General features: G+C 38.2%; 1 protein-coding gene across 1 annotated transcript in view; it reads left to right on the top strand.

Annotated features, from left to right (window-relative positions):
• The first annotated feature begins 10,825 nt into the window (after positions 1-10,825).
• LOC150081091 (uncharacterized) overlaps positions 10,826-18,801 on the top strand; it is a 54,219-nt gene continuing 46,243 nt past the window's right edge. The window contains exon 1 of the mRNA XM_090381176.1: positions 10,826-10,947. The gene's annotated coding sequence lies outside the window, so the exon portion shown is untranslated. The remainder of the gene's footprint in view (positions 10,948-18,801) is intronic.

Raw genomic sequence — 18,801 nt, 5'->3', positions numbered from 1 at the left:
AACCCTGTTTCGTCACAGTTGTAAATATCCGTAGCTTCAAAATCACGACAACATAAATCTTCCAATTTGACGGTCCACTCTGTTACAACCCCAGTATCAACAGATCCACCTTCACCACTTACGGTTTTCCAAGAAATTTTATGCCGAGTTTTGAACTTGTCTAGCCATCCCGCAGAAGCTTTGAACTCCTTTACTCCCATAGATTTCGCAACCTCCAAAGCCTTTTCCCTAATAATAATGGGAATTTTTTTAGCACGTGCGCGACAAAACCACTCATACGTAACATTGTCAGTTTGCAAAACCACTCATACGTAACATTGTCAGTTTGAAGTCCAACAGTTTTCGGGAATGATTTTTGAACCTGATCATTTACGTGTTGCCAAAATTGTTTGAGCAGTTCATTTTTTTTTTTCTTTAGGATGTCGCTTACCTGCGTCTTCCCGATTTTGAATTTTGCAGCGAGATTGCGAACACTATTTTTTTGCCGATCATACGCATTAATGAGTTCGACTTTATCTTTTAAAGTTAAATGTTTACGAGAAGACATTGTGCACTTTACACGACACTGAACAAAACTGAAAACTGAAACTCAAAAGACAAAAGGCCGACAAAATCCCCCCCCCCCTCTGCACACACCGAATTCATCAGAAGTTTTACACGTGCCTTAAAATTCTTGAAAAAGGGTTTAGAACCGCGACGTAAACCTTGATAAAATTCAGAGAATCGGAAATAGAAAATAAACACACGATTGAGGCAATACGTGGAAGAAAAGTTCCTAGAAAAAGGGCCGTGAGCTCGCCCGCTGTCCGTTATGGGGAAATCAAATTAAGTGCTAATCTAAACGAAACAGTGCAGATTGCCTGTCCGCGTCCGTTACAGAGAATGTCCGCTAGACAGAAGCTGCAAACACGTTAAAACCAATAGAGGAGAATTGGGGAATTTGAAAATGTCTGTTGAGGAGAAGTTTCACTGTATATATATATATATATTAAATGTAATTTAAGGTCAGAGTTACAGTTGATTGAAAAAATAAAAAAGCAAAGTATGACAAATGCACCAAAACGCGCAAAGCAGCAGTAAAGGATGCAAAAGTATATAAGCATGTAAAAATAGATAAGTTTGATAAAGTTTGCATAGATGGTAGTGAAAATTACACAAAGTGCCAAGGACTAGAAGGGTGAGGATTGTAGAAAAACGAGGTACTGTAGATTTGAAAAGGGCAAAAGAATGTTAATATCCTAAAAGTTATCTTTCTATACATTAAAATAATTTTCATCCTAATGATATTTATTCAGCCAATGGGAGAAGAGGGATGCATGTTACACGTGTAATAAGTAATAAATACAAAAATATGTAACAGAAGCTTATTTTACTGTGGTAAAACAAACTTCTCTTCAAGCGTGGTCACGCGCTATGTTTATCTAACACGAGCACGCGGTACCACTCTTGATTTCCATATGTAGCGTATTTATATAGATATAAATATAGATATAGAATCTTATACTCTTAAAATATTATGCCATGTTGCATTTAGTTTATTTAAATAAATACGCTACATATGGAAATCAAGAGTGGTACCGCGTGCTCATGTTAGATAAACATAACGCGTGACCACGTTTGAAGAGAACCTTGTTTTACCACAGTAAAACAAGCTTCTGTTACGTATTTTTGTATTTATTACTTATTACACGTAACACGCATCCCTCTTCTCCCATTGGCTGAATAAATATCATTAGGAGGAAAATTATTTTAATATATAGAAAGATAACTTTTTTTTTTTTTTTTTGGTAGTTGTTGGCGCATCGGCTTCTGTGGCCATAATGCACCTCCCAAGGTTTTTGCAGTACTTTGATCCAAGCCCGAGACGGGATTCGAACCCGGGACCTTTGGGTTGCCAGGCAGGCACTTTACCCACCCGGCTAGCCCGGTCGGCTTTAACATTCTTAGCCTTTTTCAAATCTACAGTACCTCGTTTTTCTACTATCCTTACCCTTCTAGTCCTTGACACTTTGTGTAATTTTCACTTCCATCTATGCAAACTTTATCAGATTTATCTATTTTTACATACTTATACACTTTTGCATCCTTTAATGCTACTTTGCGCGTTTTAGTGCATTTGTCATACCTTGCTTTTTTATTTTTTCAATCAACTGTAACTCTGACTTTAAATTACATTTAATATATATATATATATATTAAATTATATATTTTTTCAAGCCTTTCTAAAACCAGAAGGCATACGCTATTCATCAAAAAACTTCCAGAGGATATACGGCGTATACCCGTGTATACCCTCACTACAGCCCTGGGCGGTTGCAGCATAGCCAGACGACCCCTAAGCCCATGTACAGCTTGCAGTCGGATTCGAGTGGGATCCTAGTGCGGTGTAAAAGAGAAACTCGAATTAATCCTGTTTAGTACAAGGTTGATTTTTTTTAGAACAAAAATATCTATCCTGTGAAAAATAATTAGTTTCATATCGTGAAATACTGGACTCAGAGATGAAATAATTCGTTCTAAGAAGAGGCAAGGAGAACGTGCATTGATGACGGGAATTTGCTCGAGGAATGTGCCAAGGGATAAGAGTTAGAAGAGCAAGAGAGTCAATAAAACTGTGGACTAAATTATATATGAAACATCATGACTAAAAAACTAAAGGTTACATCGTAAATTACGACGAATTAAACGAAGCTAATGCTATATGGTACAGGCTTTATTTTCTACAGGTTTCTCTGCGATGAAACTGGACGTGTTTCTCAAAACAAAGGAAATGCGTTCGAGTAGGTCAAAAATGATATCTGGGACGGAGACCAAATAACGGCACAACAGTCAACGACAGGTAAAATTAGTTGGTTGAAAAGGGTCACAGTAGCAGCCTCAGTATTTATGCCGAGGTGCTGTGTTTAATGAGACCAAGAAGCCAAAAAACTTTCGCAACAATGCTAGTTTTATGATCCCGTGGATGATCATGACGTATGACCCCAGATCGCTGAAGTGATCAACAACTCCGATTTCTTCCTGATCAACGTGATAATTCAATAGTACAGTAGATTTTCGAAATAACGGCACCTTCGGGGATTCGAGGTGCCGTGATTTCGACTTTTCCGTTATCTAGAAAGTTTTATTTTTAATGTATTGAATGCAGAAATAATAAGGTCAAATAAGAAATAGATTAAGAATGCAATTTTATTAACTGTGCATAAAAAAAAGAAAGAGAGACATGTTGACGATCCCATGTTATATCTATTCTGCAATTAATACACTTCTGCTTACGGCCCGTTTTATTTTCTTTATTATATCATTATCGTTCTTCCCAAACCGAGTGAAAAAGGCCCAGGTTCGAATCCCGTCATGACGCGAGGAACTTCTATAGGCTTTTTTCAGTCCGTGACTGAATTAGTGGGTCTTAGCCGTAGATAGCAAGGTTGTTTCCTGAAAATGGGGTTTTTCGTCCATCAAAAAGACAAATTGAGCAGAGAACACACGCAATTTACAGACACAATGCACATGGGTATATGAATTAACATTCCGGATGACCCTAAGTTTGGATTATATCAAGTTTATCACTAAGCTTAAATATTGTTCTTCTTTTCTTCTCTGTATGAGGTTTATTAACTTTAGCAGCCATAATTGGGGGGGGGGGGGGTTAATTTAAAATAAAAGTAAAACAGCGGTATAATTCATGACATCGGTAAAGAATTTACTTTCAAAATGGCGAATGTAAACAAATACAGTAATCACTTGACTTGCCGTTTTCTTTTTTTCGGCACTGCAAGACATCCGCGTTGTATGTATACATCCGCTCTCGATGTGCCGTTATTTCGAATCTGATGATGTCATCAGATTCGAAATAACGAATCTACTGTATTAAAAGTTTAAACCGACGTCTGAAAACCGATATAGCTTCACTTACTTGCTTATAATTAAAGACATGTTTTCACTGAGCCAATATGAGTTGAATTCCGGACAATTGAAAAATAAGAGCATCGGAGATTGAATCGATAACCTTGTAGACTTTAAAATCATCAGCAAACATTTGCCATTTCACATCGAAAGTCTGAAACATTGCTGCGAGGTCATTAAAATATATGATGAACAGTAGAGGAGTGCAGAGTAGAAAGAACTCTTTTCAACTCCGCAAGAATTAAAACACAGTATAGGCTGAACCCCAGAGGCTCACATCTGGTGAGTATGGGCTTGGCACACCGAGGATCCTGAGATGGATATCATCATTCTTCTCTTCTACTACTGACTCTCTCTCTCTCTCTCTCTCTTTCTCTTCGAGAACGACCTTTACTGACCTGGTATTAACATCTGAATCTTACAGTCAAGTAAATTTGGTAACATCCCATAAGACAAAAACACTTATGGGTTGTTACCTATAAGCGGTACTTAAAACGAAACATTTTGGGGTGAACAGAGTCAAAAGCTTTGGCAATGTCTCAGAATCGACAATCTGATGACCTTTATCCATATTATCAAGCGTGCAGTGCGAAAATAAGGCATATTGGAGCAAGTTGATCAATTGAATTTCGTGGATAAAAGGATGGACGTATGCACTCAAATTCCTGAAGATTGCAGTTTCAAAGATCATGGCTAAAACGTTAGTAATCAGGGTGGGTCGGTAATTACAGGGATCCACGATTTTTGAAAACAGGAACTGAGTGTGAAGGCTTTAGGATAGGCACCAGATGAAATCGAAAAAATTAGTAAGAATAGGCACTGGAAATTCAAGTATTTTTTAAACAGTATGACTGGTAACCCATCAGGTTCTGCGGCGATGTGATTTTCGACCTTAGAAATAATGGCTGATAAAACTGATGCGAAAAGATGTGCCTTCTATGTGAAGAAAAGCTAGGATGTTTTTGTTATAGGGTTTTAGACGCATCACCAACATATTGTGGCTTATATAATATGTCTGTAAATTACATGTGTTCTGTTGTCGATTTGAAGTTTGCTGGACGAAAAATTCGAGTTTCCGGAAAAAAACAAACAAACTATTCCTGCATTGCCTAATCAACTCATCCACATTGTAAATTTATACGCATAAAAATTCCTCTTGTCATTGATGGGATTCAAACTCAACTCTTTTTGGCGCGGGGAGAACGGTGATTATACCAACTATGCTATCCATGAGAGCTCGTCGATTTAGTCAAATTTTTGACAAAAGTCCCAGAAAGGTTGGACATTGGACTCAAGTAAGGCGTATTCAATGGATCTGAGATAGTATTGACAATTGGTATAATTTTTTAACCAGTTGCTAAAATTTTCAGGAATTTGTTTTTGTTTGATGATTTAGTTAACGAAAATAAAAAAAACCCATTAAGTGTAGGGAGGTAGAGGATTATGATAATACTCTGGGACTGCGAAATAGACTCGATGTAGTCGCCTGGTTGGAACAATATACAGCTGCAGATCTCTATGGACGCTAACATATTAGTACGATTACTTCCTTCTAAAGTGTTCGCTGTTGGTCTGAAAAAAAAAAAAAAATCATTGAATTCGAATTCGATATACTGGAGGAACTTGCTACGGTTTTTTTTTACATCTTGGCTGAATTGGTCAGTTTTTTGCCATCGTTCATTGTTTTTCTCTCCCGGGTACCTAGATTATTCAGAAAATGAAATAAGCACGATTTTAGACATATAAAACTGTGGTAAGGCGTAATTAGCCAAGTTTCATAACTGATGACATCATCAGTTCGTAATGATAGCTTTGTTGAATCAATACTACTGGCATGGAGAGATTGTAAGGCTCATTGAATAGATTTTTTTTTTCTATTCTGTGCCTTATATTTGTTAAGAAGGTATTGGTTAAATTTATATAATGGGATACACTTAAACAGAATGAATGCAAGAACACTTTTTGCTGCTATCAAGCAATTATAGATGGTCCAGAGAATTGCTAGTTTTACGGAACATAAACTAAATTGTTTGATAGCAACCATATGCAGAGGTGGAATTTTCGATACGTTATTATTCATGTTTTTATATGTTGTTCAAAGCGATAAGTACAGTAGTTGCATATTATTGATTGTTGTGCATTCATGTTAATTCTTATTTTGTATTTGTGAATACAGATGAATTAGTGCATCGTAACGTTGCCCTATTCCAAATAAATAAATAAAATTGTTTCCTATAGATCCCTTATCATTCAATTTCTTGTTTTCTCTTTTTCAGTCAATTACACAGATCAAAACAGCTATGGGGATCACTGCACAATCCTCCGTATCGATATCTACTGTGGCCATAATAGCAACACACGTTCACGGATTGATATCCCGATGCAAATTACGATGGTCTGCAACACTTACAGGCCGAGAACATGCAAATTCAGGAGTCGAAATCATCTGTACAGATATAGAAGAATATAGTTGTGATCCATTGAGTTCCCGACATCGCAGAGTTATAAGAATGTGAGCATTTGAGCATCTTAATTGGATTGACGAGTAATGGCGCTACGTATTCTTTTCAGATGAATCCAGCCACAATTTTCTTTTTCCTTTTCTTTTTCTTTGCTACAAAAGGTATTGGTCCACCCCCGCAGTGGTTGTACCATAGTCACCCAAGCCAAACGGCCCCCTGAGTCCATGTCCAGCTTGCAGTCATTGGAGTGGGCTGCTAGTGTGCATAAAAGAGAAACTCCAATTAACTCTGTTTAGTACAGGAACACAGTCATTTCGGTGAATTGCTTGGTATGGGGTGCCATTAGTATCTGTTGGCTTAAAGACTTCTACAATCATCAGTAATCATCAGGTTTCCTGATTGCACGCGAGTATATAGATGAGTTCCTGTGACCCATGGTCATTTCCTGTATCGGTGTTGTAGGCGAAGAGTTCTTTCCGATAGACGACGATACTGAAGTCCATACAGCACAACTGGTCAACGGTATGTTGGAAGATGATATGTCAGCTCTCTCCCCATTGAGTACGTCTGGGTGCCCATAGAAGATGTACATGTATTGTAGCTTGTCTAGACTGCTGTCTTAAATCATCCCAAGGATTTGCCGTTCCCTCCAAAGCTGCTTTCAGCCTTTTCAACACGTTTTGGTTGGAATTGAGGTACATAACGAGCATGTTTACACAAACACCGTTTGTACATGTGATTTCGTAATTGTTTTGAATACAGCAGGCCCATTATAACGCGGTTCGCTTTACTCTGATTCGCTATAACGCTGTTCTTATATTATAACCCGTATCTGACTATAACACTGTCACAGATCACTATAACGCTCTTTTACAGATTGCATTTTTGTCATATTTAACGAAATCGTTTCATTTGATGGAGTCGATAGCTTGAAAATGAATAGCAAAACAGCATTAAAACGTTCCCACGTCGACTTGAGAAATTTTCCCACGCTCAGTGAAATTTTCTCGCACGCTAATTTAATTGCGGTACAGTGACTTGTTACGTAGTCCCGAGATCAACATTTTAAAAAATGATCAAGTATATTGCTTGTAATATTTTCGTTTCTAACATTTGCGTTGCTGCATTTATCCGAAGTCTAGTCATCACTCAGTACCTTACTAGACATCGTGCGAAACGAACAGTTTACTTGAACATTGTATCATAATTGATGCAACCAACGCAGTTACATTTTCGAAGAGTTAATAATGGCCGATAAGGATGAAAAAGCAACAACGTCTGAGCGCAGTACGAAGACTAAATGTAAGAAAAAGACTGAATTTGAAAATTAAATTAGACCGTTTGAAGAGAATCGATTCGGTTCAAAGACAAGCGGATGTGTGCCATAATTTAGAACTTGCAAGTTTAACTGTAAGAACAATTATAAAAAAAAAAATAAATAAAGAATTAATTTTAGCAGCGGGAAAGATAGCTGTTCCACTGCAAGCAACTAGGGCTAGGCTGGCTATTAGGATTGAAATGGAAAGACTTTAACTAATTTTATTGAAGATAATATCCAATGCAGAATTCAGTTAAATATTATAGAGAGAGAGAGAGAGAGAGAGAGAGAGAGAGAGAGAGAGAGAGAGAGAGAGAGAGAGAGATTAGCCAATATGATCTGAAGAAAACTCGCCTAAAAAAAAAAAAAAATGTGGAACCATTTAAAACTAGTAAGGGCTGGTTGGTTGTATAGATTTAAAATCCAGGGAGAAGCAGCAAGTGCAGAAGGAGCCGAAACTTTCAAAAGAGAACTTGTTAAAATTATTGAAGAGGGGTATTATGTGTTAGATGAAGCAGGACTTTTCTGGAAACGAATGCCTAAAAGAAGTTTCATATTGAAAGAGCAAAAAAGCAAGTCAGGTTTCAAAGCGGCGAAGGATCGGTTGACTTTATTGTTGGGTGGTAATGCTGCGGGGGATTTAAAATTAATATCCCTTTTAGTTTATTTGGAAGAGAGCCAAAGTTCAACCCAAAATCGACACATTTTTCATGGTTAAATTCATCAATTAAATTAAATTCATGATTTTAATTGGAATTGTAAGTTTAATTTTGATACGTAAGTAGTTACCACATAATTTTATACGTATGTAATGCAGAATATTTTATATGTACAAATATTTGAATATTAAATATTTTGACCGATTTTTGTGCATCTTTTCACTACCGTTTATTATTGATTAGGAAATATCCTATGGCACCGACCGCAACTCACAAATACATATGTTACCTTATGGGAATTCGGCGCTCGCTTAGCGCGGATTCACTTAGCGCTCTGTTTTTACGGAACGAATTATTAGCGTTAAGCGGGGAGTCACCAGTAGTTATTTAGGAGGCAGACCGCGTTTCTTTTTTTTAAAGATAATTATTCGAAAATCACATTACTATTTGAGAAACCAATTCTTAAAGAAGTTTTTTAGATAATTTTTCATCTGGGGTTAGGAATATAGCGTATCTTAATTGTAACCATAAAAAAAATTATAAAAAGATAAGCGTACCCGGCTCGCTTTGCGTTCCGAACGCCTTCTGGAATAAAACTTCTTAAAAATGCTACGTAATTGTACTGCAATATAAATTATAAATCCCTTTCAGTTTTGTAGCATGGGTTTCTCCCTGAATTTTTTCTCGGGAGGGAGTTCCCTCAGTTTCCCCTACGACACTGGTCTTCGTACTCAATGGGTTTATGTAAGTAAACACGTGCAGGCACGTTCTCATTGGTTCTGATTATGTAGTGTCAACTTTTAAACCATGCCAGCTTTCAGCCTCAACCTCCAATCCGTGCAACCTAACTACCATGGGTTCTACTACCTTTCTTGTTTTGTTTTTTCATAAAAAAAAAAAAAAATACCTGCCTTCATGTGAGAATTTTCAGATTTTACTAATATCATTTACAAAGTATTATTTCTTATGAATGTTTGAACACTGTTAAAGAGGAATTTAAGATTTTTTTCCTCAAAATATTAAATTATATTTATAATATAACTGAACATCTTGTAGTACAAACTTTGTAACTAATCCTCTTTGTGAAATTCTATTAGGGCGTTTACAAAAACACCATTTGTACATATGATTTCGTAATTGTTGACCTAAAGTCATTTCATTTCCATCATTCGACCGGTTGACTACAAGACTAGCCAAAGCCATTTATGCGCCATTAAACAACAACAACAACAACAAGGACTAGAAACACCTTGGTTATTTTATTTCTGTTTTATTTACACCTTCCCTATACCAAACAATTTTGGACTGAGGATATTTGCGATAATTGATTGTATACGCAGTTAGTCTATCGACATTAGTGAAATGAATTAAATTTGCATTAATTGCCCTTTATTAGTACAACTATAGAACAGTTCAAAATTTGTCTCGAGTTTTGTGTATTGCTGTTAATTAATAGCTCATCAAACGGTACAGAGAAATCTGTTGTTTATAGGAAGCCAAATCGAGGGATTATACAAATAAAAATTTAAACAAGGAGTATTTGGGGCGGAGGGTGAACATAAGAAGTCTGTCTCAGAAAAAAAAAGAAGAAAAAAAGTCATGCATGCCGAGTAAGTTATCCATATATACAATACCAGACACGGCGATGTGATGCATAAAAATTCTGATGAAACAAACAAAAAAAAAAAAAAAAAAAAATCTACAAATTGACTTACAAATTTTCTTTATTCCAAGTGCGTCTTCGTCTAATAATTTTGTTTTTTTGACTGAAAATTAGATGCGAAAAAAAAAGTCCACTTACTGGTATTCGATAACTCGAATTGTATGTATTTTAAGTGATGATCTAAATTTTCTTATATGTGGGTGCGAATATTAATTTTACATAAAATTAATACTGTACAGAACTTCATAAAATGTTAGTTTATTTTATTTTCGGGGTAAATATAAACACTTGGGGGCTGTCGCGAGAAAAAAAATATTTAGCCATTCTCAAGTTGTGGGTGGGAATATTTCCAGCCAGCTCTCCTTCAGGTTATAAAATGCCTGGACTATCCAAAGAAGGGGAATAATTATAGTCGGGGTTTGTTTAAGCCGGATACCTGGAGCCCAATTGCACGGTACAAAAGTGACAAAAAGAGAACTCGTTCACACTAACCGTGAAACACGTGGGTTATTCGAAATATGGGAAGTATGCGTGCGTAGCATTGGACGGACGCCGCCGCCACGCCTCTCAGTTTCCCGCCACACTGACGCCTTACTTCTGCAGCGTTGTCACACTCCGCAATAATATAGTTCCATCAATATTTTCGCGCAACATGATTTCGATCTTGATACGATTGTGCCGCAAATTACCTGCGCTTAAATAGATCAGTATCGTTGGTGTTGCTATGATGGAATTTGATAGATCAAGGCGAAAAGGGTTGATTTAGTGCGTAAGGATATGCGTGTGCCGGTGTATACCTGACCGGTCAGTACTCCACATCTCATAGTATTCCACGCTGCTGTTTGAGTCGGAGGGAGAACTTGGACATGAATTTTCAAAGTTTCAATGAAGATTTCATTCACTACCCATATTTGCCCATCTATGCCAAGCCAGACATTCCAGGTAAGCAGATTTCCAATTTTAAATTAATCTTCTCGGTGTTGGCATTTGATGCTTTGATTACTACGTAGTACCGGAAGAAATGAATGGGAAGTTAATGTTTCTTTGTGTGCGTCGTTGAGTTCCGATGTACTAAACCCTATTCAAGGCATGGGGGGGGGGGGGTTAGGAGGAAATTGAGGAATGCATGCGGAGTTTAGCGTTGTAGTCCTATTTATTTTGTTGTATTAGCTATAGGCAGTATTAAAACAATTTATTAAACGACGTGGCATATTTTAATACATTTGCAACTGCGCATGTAGGAAGTTCACTTCAAGAAAAATTCTGAACTTGCTGTGTGACATATTTCATGATGGCTACGTGTACGCGATTGCACAACGTTGTAACAGCCAAGCAGATGCAAAACGTAACAGGCTCCTTGGACCAAGAAGATCACCGAATAAAAAAATACAGTTAATATTTTCGGATCTATTTTGGATTCGGTATGATAAAATGGTTACTTCAGATTCCTCGTTTGCATGTAGCAGCAAAATTTTATTTTATTTTTTGAAAGGAAAGAAACTGCGCAATATTTTCAGTTTTAACTAGACTGACAGCTTCCAAGTTGAGGTAGCGATCGATGTGAGGATCAGTGTACTCACGGAGAATGAAAATACGATTTTTTCCCCCTCGCAGGTTTCAATGTAATACGAAGAATATTATCATTAGCGGAATTAAAAATATATCAAGGGTCGTTTAAATAATTACTGAATTTTAATTTTTATGAAGGAAGTACAGTATTTCCTTAAAATATTCTGCCTCTCCACTGCTTTGGAGCCGTTTCCCTTTCGCGTTGTTAATTCCTTTCGATACGTAATAATGCTTACAATAATGAATCTTAAACTGATTATCTGAGATTATATGTGAACGTCAGTCGGTTCAAGAAACTGAAACGTTCTCAGAACATAATTCCTAAGTACGAACACAATTCCGCGGGTTGACTCAAGAGTTGGCAGTTTGCCAGATAGTGACGTTTATTGCACTGAATGGTGTGTGTGGGGGGGGGGGTTATTTCTTACAGTATTGTGAATATTTGTGAGCCTTAAAAGGAGGCTACCTATATTAAAGACAAAGAAAAAAAGTATTTGTTATATGCTGTTTTAATAATAAAAAAAATAAAACAAGAAATAAACTACTTAAGTTGGGAGTGGCCATGAGAATATTGATGTCAGAACAGTGATTTCCTTCTCTCCTGCATTTCAGCGTGAGGCGGAGAAGGAAATGAGGCTGAAGTCCTCTACTTGTTTTAGTGATTCGTTCTTAGCGGGGTGTCATTCCTCCAGTGATGTTTTTTCTTGCTTCTAATGGCATTAGTTTTACACTGATGCTGTTTGTAACAGCATGCCTGACGGGCATGCTCTATATGCTTGCGTGATTAGTTCCGTCTTTTCATAACTAGGTTATGGTAATCGAGGAAAGTTATCTTCTACAAGATATGCTAATTGTCTATAGGCAATTAAGATTAATTGGCTCCTGTTTTAAAAATATAAAACAGATGGATGGCGATTGGGAGGCTGTGGGTATTAGGTTGCTGACCGTGTAAGTTGCTGTTGGCGTAACGTTTTAAGCTTTGTGTGATAAGTGGTTTTGCCACTTCTCACTTATTCGGAGAGGTCTGGTTCGATTCCCCTTATAGATGGGAAGAATTTCTGACTTGCTCTTCCGGTTGTGGTTATCCGATCTCCGGGGTGGGGGGGGGTTTCACTACTGTGTATTAATTCTGAAGCTGTCGGAAAATAAAATTCTGCATTCTAGGGTATGCGGAAAATTATTCTAATGAAACCTACTTTGCGTGTATGTTTGGAGAAAATGTATTCACCGGTTCCTTCTTCAAAAACTGAACACCTGATTTTTGCATTTCGAATTGCATTGCATCGGCATCCGGATGCATCCTGCTCTTCCTCATTCTCTGTACAATAGTCAGTTGTGTTGGGCTGCAGAATCGATGTATTCAAGTATCTCGCTGAGAACTCAGCGATGCTTCAAGGTTAATAGTCACCGTCCGCCTTCAAGGCCTCAATTTTAATGTTATATTTGTGACGTTTCGAACTGCTCTGGGGTTTGCATTGGTGTAAATCACAATGAAACCAATGCGGCATTACTGAAAAAAAAAAAAAAAAAAAAAATTAATATTGTTGAATCAAACACTTTTTTTTTTTAATGTATCCGTATGCAGTCAAATTGAGTAAAATGCTGGCCACACTTTGCAAAGTGTTGATGTCAATTAACATAAAGCACGTTCAATTAAAAACAAGGTGTTTTAAAAGAACGGTTTCGATCCTTTATTTTCTATAATAGTCAGAGAATCTGACATGGCAAAAGCTATAAGAACTTTGTGCATACCCATCACAATACACCCCATCATTACTTTTTTTTTTATTATTTTTTTTTCAGTCAATAGCTGTTGTGATGTGGAATGGACACGTCGATGAGAAGGGTTTCCTGGGCTTCAGTGCTACTGATAGAGCTGTTTTGACATCGGTGGGTTAAACATTAAGTATGAAGCGCAATCCCACGAAACTTTCACTAGGTGGTAGGCAGGTATAGTTCCGCCCACTGGTTGTTTACGTAGACTACTGATCTTCACGATTTTGTATTACGGAGAATGCAGTTTCTCAAACGACCGCAGGTAGCAGGAATACCATGTAGAGGACGGTAAACCTAACTTATGTTTTCAGTAGACTAACAGTTTGGATACTTTTCCTCCCTTACGGCTTTCATATTCGGTTAGTCAAAAAATGGTTAGATTTGCGCCACCAATTTGGGATAGATTCAAACGAAGAACGGTGCCGTGTACATGGCAACAGTTTTTTGCTTGAATCCGTCCCGAATTAGTGGTGTAACAAACTAACCATTTTCTCTTTTTTTTGACTAAATGAAAATGGAATCTATTTAAAAAAACACACACACACTTCTGTACGCAGCCGCGGACGCATTCAACAACAAAAGCAGGAAATTAATCACATGATTAGATCTTCCAATCACATCGAACCGGTGGGTTAAGCTAGATGTGCCTATCATTTGTAGTCGCAAAGATCCATGGGATTGCGCCTCTTATTCTAAAGAATAACCCATCCGTGACAATCGAAAAATCCCTTTAGTGATATCCAATGGGTATTTAGTGGTTCTACTCTTGTTTACCTGTATACCCTCTCACCAAATTGTTATATTTATAACAAACGTCCAGTGAATTCATAAAATTAACATTTTTTTTTTTTTTTTTTTTTTTTTTTTAAAAAAGACACTGCTCACCTATAAATAAAAGATGGACTCAAATGAAGTTCCAAAAACTGAATTTTTATTCAAGTAAATACAATATTTACTGATAGTTACACTTGTATTTTCGAAAATTCACAAGACCTTAGCTCTTTGCACGTTTTTAGCAGCGATTATGTAATTGAAACATGTTAGTTACGCTTCAGGTGCGTTAGCAAGGGTAATAATTTTTGATTTATAAAAAAAAAAGCCAAAAATTAACGACTTACGTACGAACCGGGAATATTTCGTTTCTGGCATCCGCCATATTGCCAATTCATTCCTCCACTAGCTCATGCCAACAAACACATGCAGTATATCAGCCACAGTATATGGAATGTGTACGGTACAGCCTATATGATATGTATGAAGAAAGGAATTTCCTGATATCGATTGTCCGATTTCAATGAAATTTTACAAGGATTGACAAATCTTGTAAACTAAGCAAATATAAAACTTCATGAAAATGCAGATCCATCCACTGCATATTCCCCTTGTGTGGTCGGACGGACACCAAGACACGTTCATTATGCATATGTGCTAACGCGCCTAAAAAAGACTATCGAAGTTCGTTCCTAAAGTTCTGTGATTGAGTTTTTTTTTTTTTAAGTTTGTTGCAGATGTGCTTCTTAACCAGAAGATCTTCCCTTAAAGAACGTTTTTATTTGAGAGGAAATTATCCAACACTTTTTCTCACCGCCACACAGTCCTACGCCACAGGTCCACTACCTCAAATCTCCATGTACTCTCTTCGGAGCACAGAAAGCCCTGAATGAAAAAGCTGCTGAACATCTTTTTCGATATTAAACCTACTTTGATACTGTGTCCATTCCTACCCTTTTATACATCCTAAAAGAATATTTCAAGGCATCAAACCCAATAGTCAACATTCTGGACTCAACTATAGCGGAGAGAGTTAATTACTAGCTGGACTCCAACTAAACAATGCCAGGTCAGCCCATATGACAATTACGAAGAGGAAGTTCATGAATGACAACGGGTTACAGTTAATGGCGAGACAATTTAATTGCATACTGACCTAGGGCTAACGTGGGAATGAACACTTAAATTTCAAAGATCATTTCCTCAAGACAAAGAAGAAAACCTATGCTGCTTTCTGGGCTATCCACCAGGAGCTCGTAGGCTGCCACAACATCAGATTGATTTAGCAGTACTCACCCCTACACTTCTATGTGCCTCTGAAATCTGGCCCTCCGCACCTACCTCACAGTGTAACAAATTCCTGATGATGGGATACTGGAATCTGCACCCATTCACCATCTCGAAATCTATTCTTCTAGGCATGACCCCGCCCCCTGGAAGCTCAACAGAATCTGTCCACACCCACCAGATTGCCCCATCAATAGAAAAAATTATCTCACTCCCAAAAGAAAGGAATATAAACCACCAGACCCAGCACCCTCCACTTAGGACATGTTCCCTTGTAACATGATCCAACACCTTCTCCATAGATCCAAATAGCTTCGGAGAAAATAAAAATATACAGACGGCAAATTATGAATCAACTCTGGACCAAACCACCAGAACTACTATAAAATCTGAGCTTTATTTATATCGAAGTGTATAGTATGCAAATAATTTGATGTAAAAATAATATTGTAAAACCTAAGCAAATTGTAACGACAATTACAGAAGAAATGATATATATGTAGGTAATTATATGTATTTACAGGGTGTCTCAAAAATATTGGTACAAACGTTTAGGGGAGGCAGGTAACATCTAAAGGAATGTGAATCGCATAGGAACCCATAACTGGAAACGTCACGGGAAAGTTGTAGCAGAGGCACAAGAAGCAGAAATGACACGAGACAGTAATTAGTGGCAAACATTTATTTGAGATAATATTAACAATGGAGTACGAGATGAATGCATTTCATGATGTTACAACAGATGCTCGAAGGTTCCACCATGAGACGCGATGCATGCGTGACACCGACGCAGCATGTATTGGCGGACACGGTCGAACACACCTCGAGTTCTTTGACAGTGCAGACTGTCAAAGAACTCCAGGTGTGTTCTTAGCAGCAGCGCAGACGAGTCTCACCACGAGATCCATTTCCGTCTCCACAGGCGATTCATACACGATAGATTTGAGGGCCCCTCAGAAAGAAATCAAGGCACGATAAACCAGGTGAGCGTGGGGGCCAGGCAACGAGTCCACCACCACGGCCAATCCATCGACTCCCAAAACGCCTGTTCAAATGGTCACGAACACACCTTCCATAATGGGCAGGCGCCCCGTCATGTTGAAACCAAATGTTGCTTCTCACATTTGCTGGAACATCGTCAAGTAACCCTGGTAGAACTTGTTCAAGAAAGATCCGATAATTAGCGGAGTTCATGCCGAATGGTAACAGGTATGGGCCTGGTAAGCAGTCACCGACCATACCTGCTGCCCACACATTTATTGCGAAGCGATGTTGTGCCGCATGGGGCGCACACCGTGTAGGGCCTCTGCTAAACCATACACTAGGTGCCTGTCTGCTAGCTCACAGTTCGTATATCGATGCATGTTCTTCGTGCGGCGACTATTTATGCAATGAGTAAACCAGAAATTTTCCCTCTCCCGAACTGATGAACAGCGCCGTGTACCGACTTATGGTGACGTTTCCGGTTATGGGTTCTTATGCGATTCACAGTCCTTTAGATGTTACCCCCCCCCCCCCAAACGTTTGTACCAATATTTTTGAGATACCCTGTATAATCATTTTTTTAAAAGTTAATCGTTGCTTGCTATTAAGTAATAATTTTCTTATTAAAGTCATTATTTTAAATATCGAAAATTTGTATAAAATTGTATGCTGTACAAAGGGTACTAGGAAAGTTTTGCAATATGACGCAACAATGAATCACAGGAAGCTGCTTGTTGCTGCATGTTGAGACATGTTCATACGTGCATAGTAGCCGCCGCGCCAAGTCGATGGGCTCAGTTATTCGTTAGTAGTGAGAGTGTAAAGTGCTTGCGATGGCATCGTGGTCACGAAATGAGATAAGGACAGTTTTGCGGTATAATTTCGTGCGCGGTTTAACCATAGACCAGTGCTTAGAAGAAATGACTCTTGCACTAGATGATGATTGTCCACATCGTACAACGATATTCAGGTGGTATAGAGAATTCCAAAGGGGAAATTTCACTCTGGAGGATTCTGAGAGGCCTTAAAGGCCACGAACATCAGTTACGGAGGAAAACGTTACTGCTGTGAGGAAAATGCTTGACGAAAACAGGCGAGTGACCTACCAACAGATAGAGGATACTTTGGGCCTAAATGCACCAGCAATTCGTTCGATTCTGCAAGATCATTTGCACGTGAAGAAACTTTGTTCTCTCTGGGTGCCGCATCAACTGACTGAAGAGCAGATGACACGACGTGTGACTTGGTGCCGGGAGATGTTAAAAAAGTTTGATAAGGGACAATCTCGGTATGTGAACAACATCGTGACAGGTGACGAGACTTGGCTGTACTATTACGACTGCCGACCAAGGCTCAAAACAAAGTTTGGGTCTTTGATGATGACGACACCCGTAATTGTCAGAAAATCCCGATCTGTAAAGAAGAAAATGATAGCTGTATTTTTCAAATCGAGTGGAATTGTGGAAAGTGTCATTTTGGACACACAGAAGACAGTCACAGCTAAGTGGTATACTGAACAATGCCTGCCTAAAGTCATTGGATCTACGAAGAACCTGCGGCCAAAGTCAAGAATGGACACCTGGTACCTCCATCACGAAAATGCTCCAGCTCCCCGCGCCAAAGCCTGCACCGAATATTTGACCACGACAGGACTGAAACTTCCTGAGCACCCTCCCTACAGTTCAGACCTTGCTCCCTGCGACTTTGCACTGTTCCCGCATGTGAAAATGAAGCTAAAAGGGGAGCGGTTTTCCAGTGATGAGGACCTTCTACGGGCTTGGGACAACGAGTGTGCTTTACTCCCTAGTGAAACTTGGCAGAACTGGTTTAAAGATTGGTTTCGGAGGATGGAGAGGTGTATTGAATGTAGAGGAAATTACTTTGAAAAAATTAAATAAACAAAGCTGTATTGCAAAACTTTCCTAGTACCCTTTGTACATAAAAAAAAAAAAAATAATAATAATCATTTTGTGCCAGGTCAAATTATAAAGACGCTGTACGACAGTTACGAAATATTTGGCAGGTATTTTAAGCAATTCCCGAAAGCGAGCGGGAGTATTGTCATGGATGAGTCCTCAGTGTTTTCGTTGTATGTACGTTTAACAGCAAGCTCCTATAAATTCATGAACCTTTCGTAGTAAATATAATAGAAACCACTGTGCCTCCCCCGCATTTAAGGCTTCCGTTCAGATTGACATTATATTTGAGTCGTAAAGAGAAGTTTAATTTCCTGTTACTATAGATTTAGAAATCGTGGGTCAATCACAAATTGTTGACCTGTGAACGTTTTTTTTTTGAAATTATAGGTATGTTAGCTGGGAAACTACCATACGATATTCCAACTAGTTGGATAAGATATTTTCAAATCTTATTGGACGAACGGCCAGAATTTCCTGCTTGTAACGCAGG

Source organism: Mastigoproctus giganteus, chromosome 9, assembly GCF_048544385.1.
Source record: "Mastigoproctus giganteus isolate SK-2022 chromosome 9, ASM4854438v1, whole genome shotgun sequence".
Taxonomy (NCBI): Eukaryota; Metazoa; Arthropoda; class Arachnida; order Uropygi; family Thelyphonidae; genus Mastigoproctus; species Mastigoproctus giganteus.
This window is presented reverse-complemented; position numbering and strand designations above follow the sequence as displayed.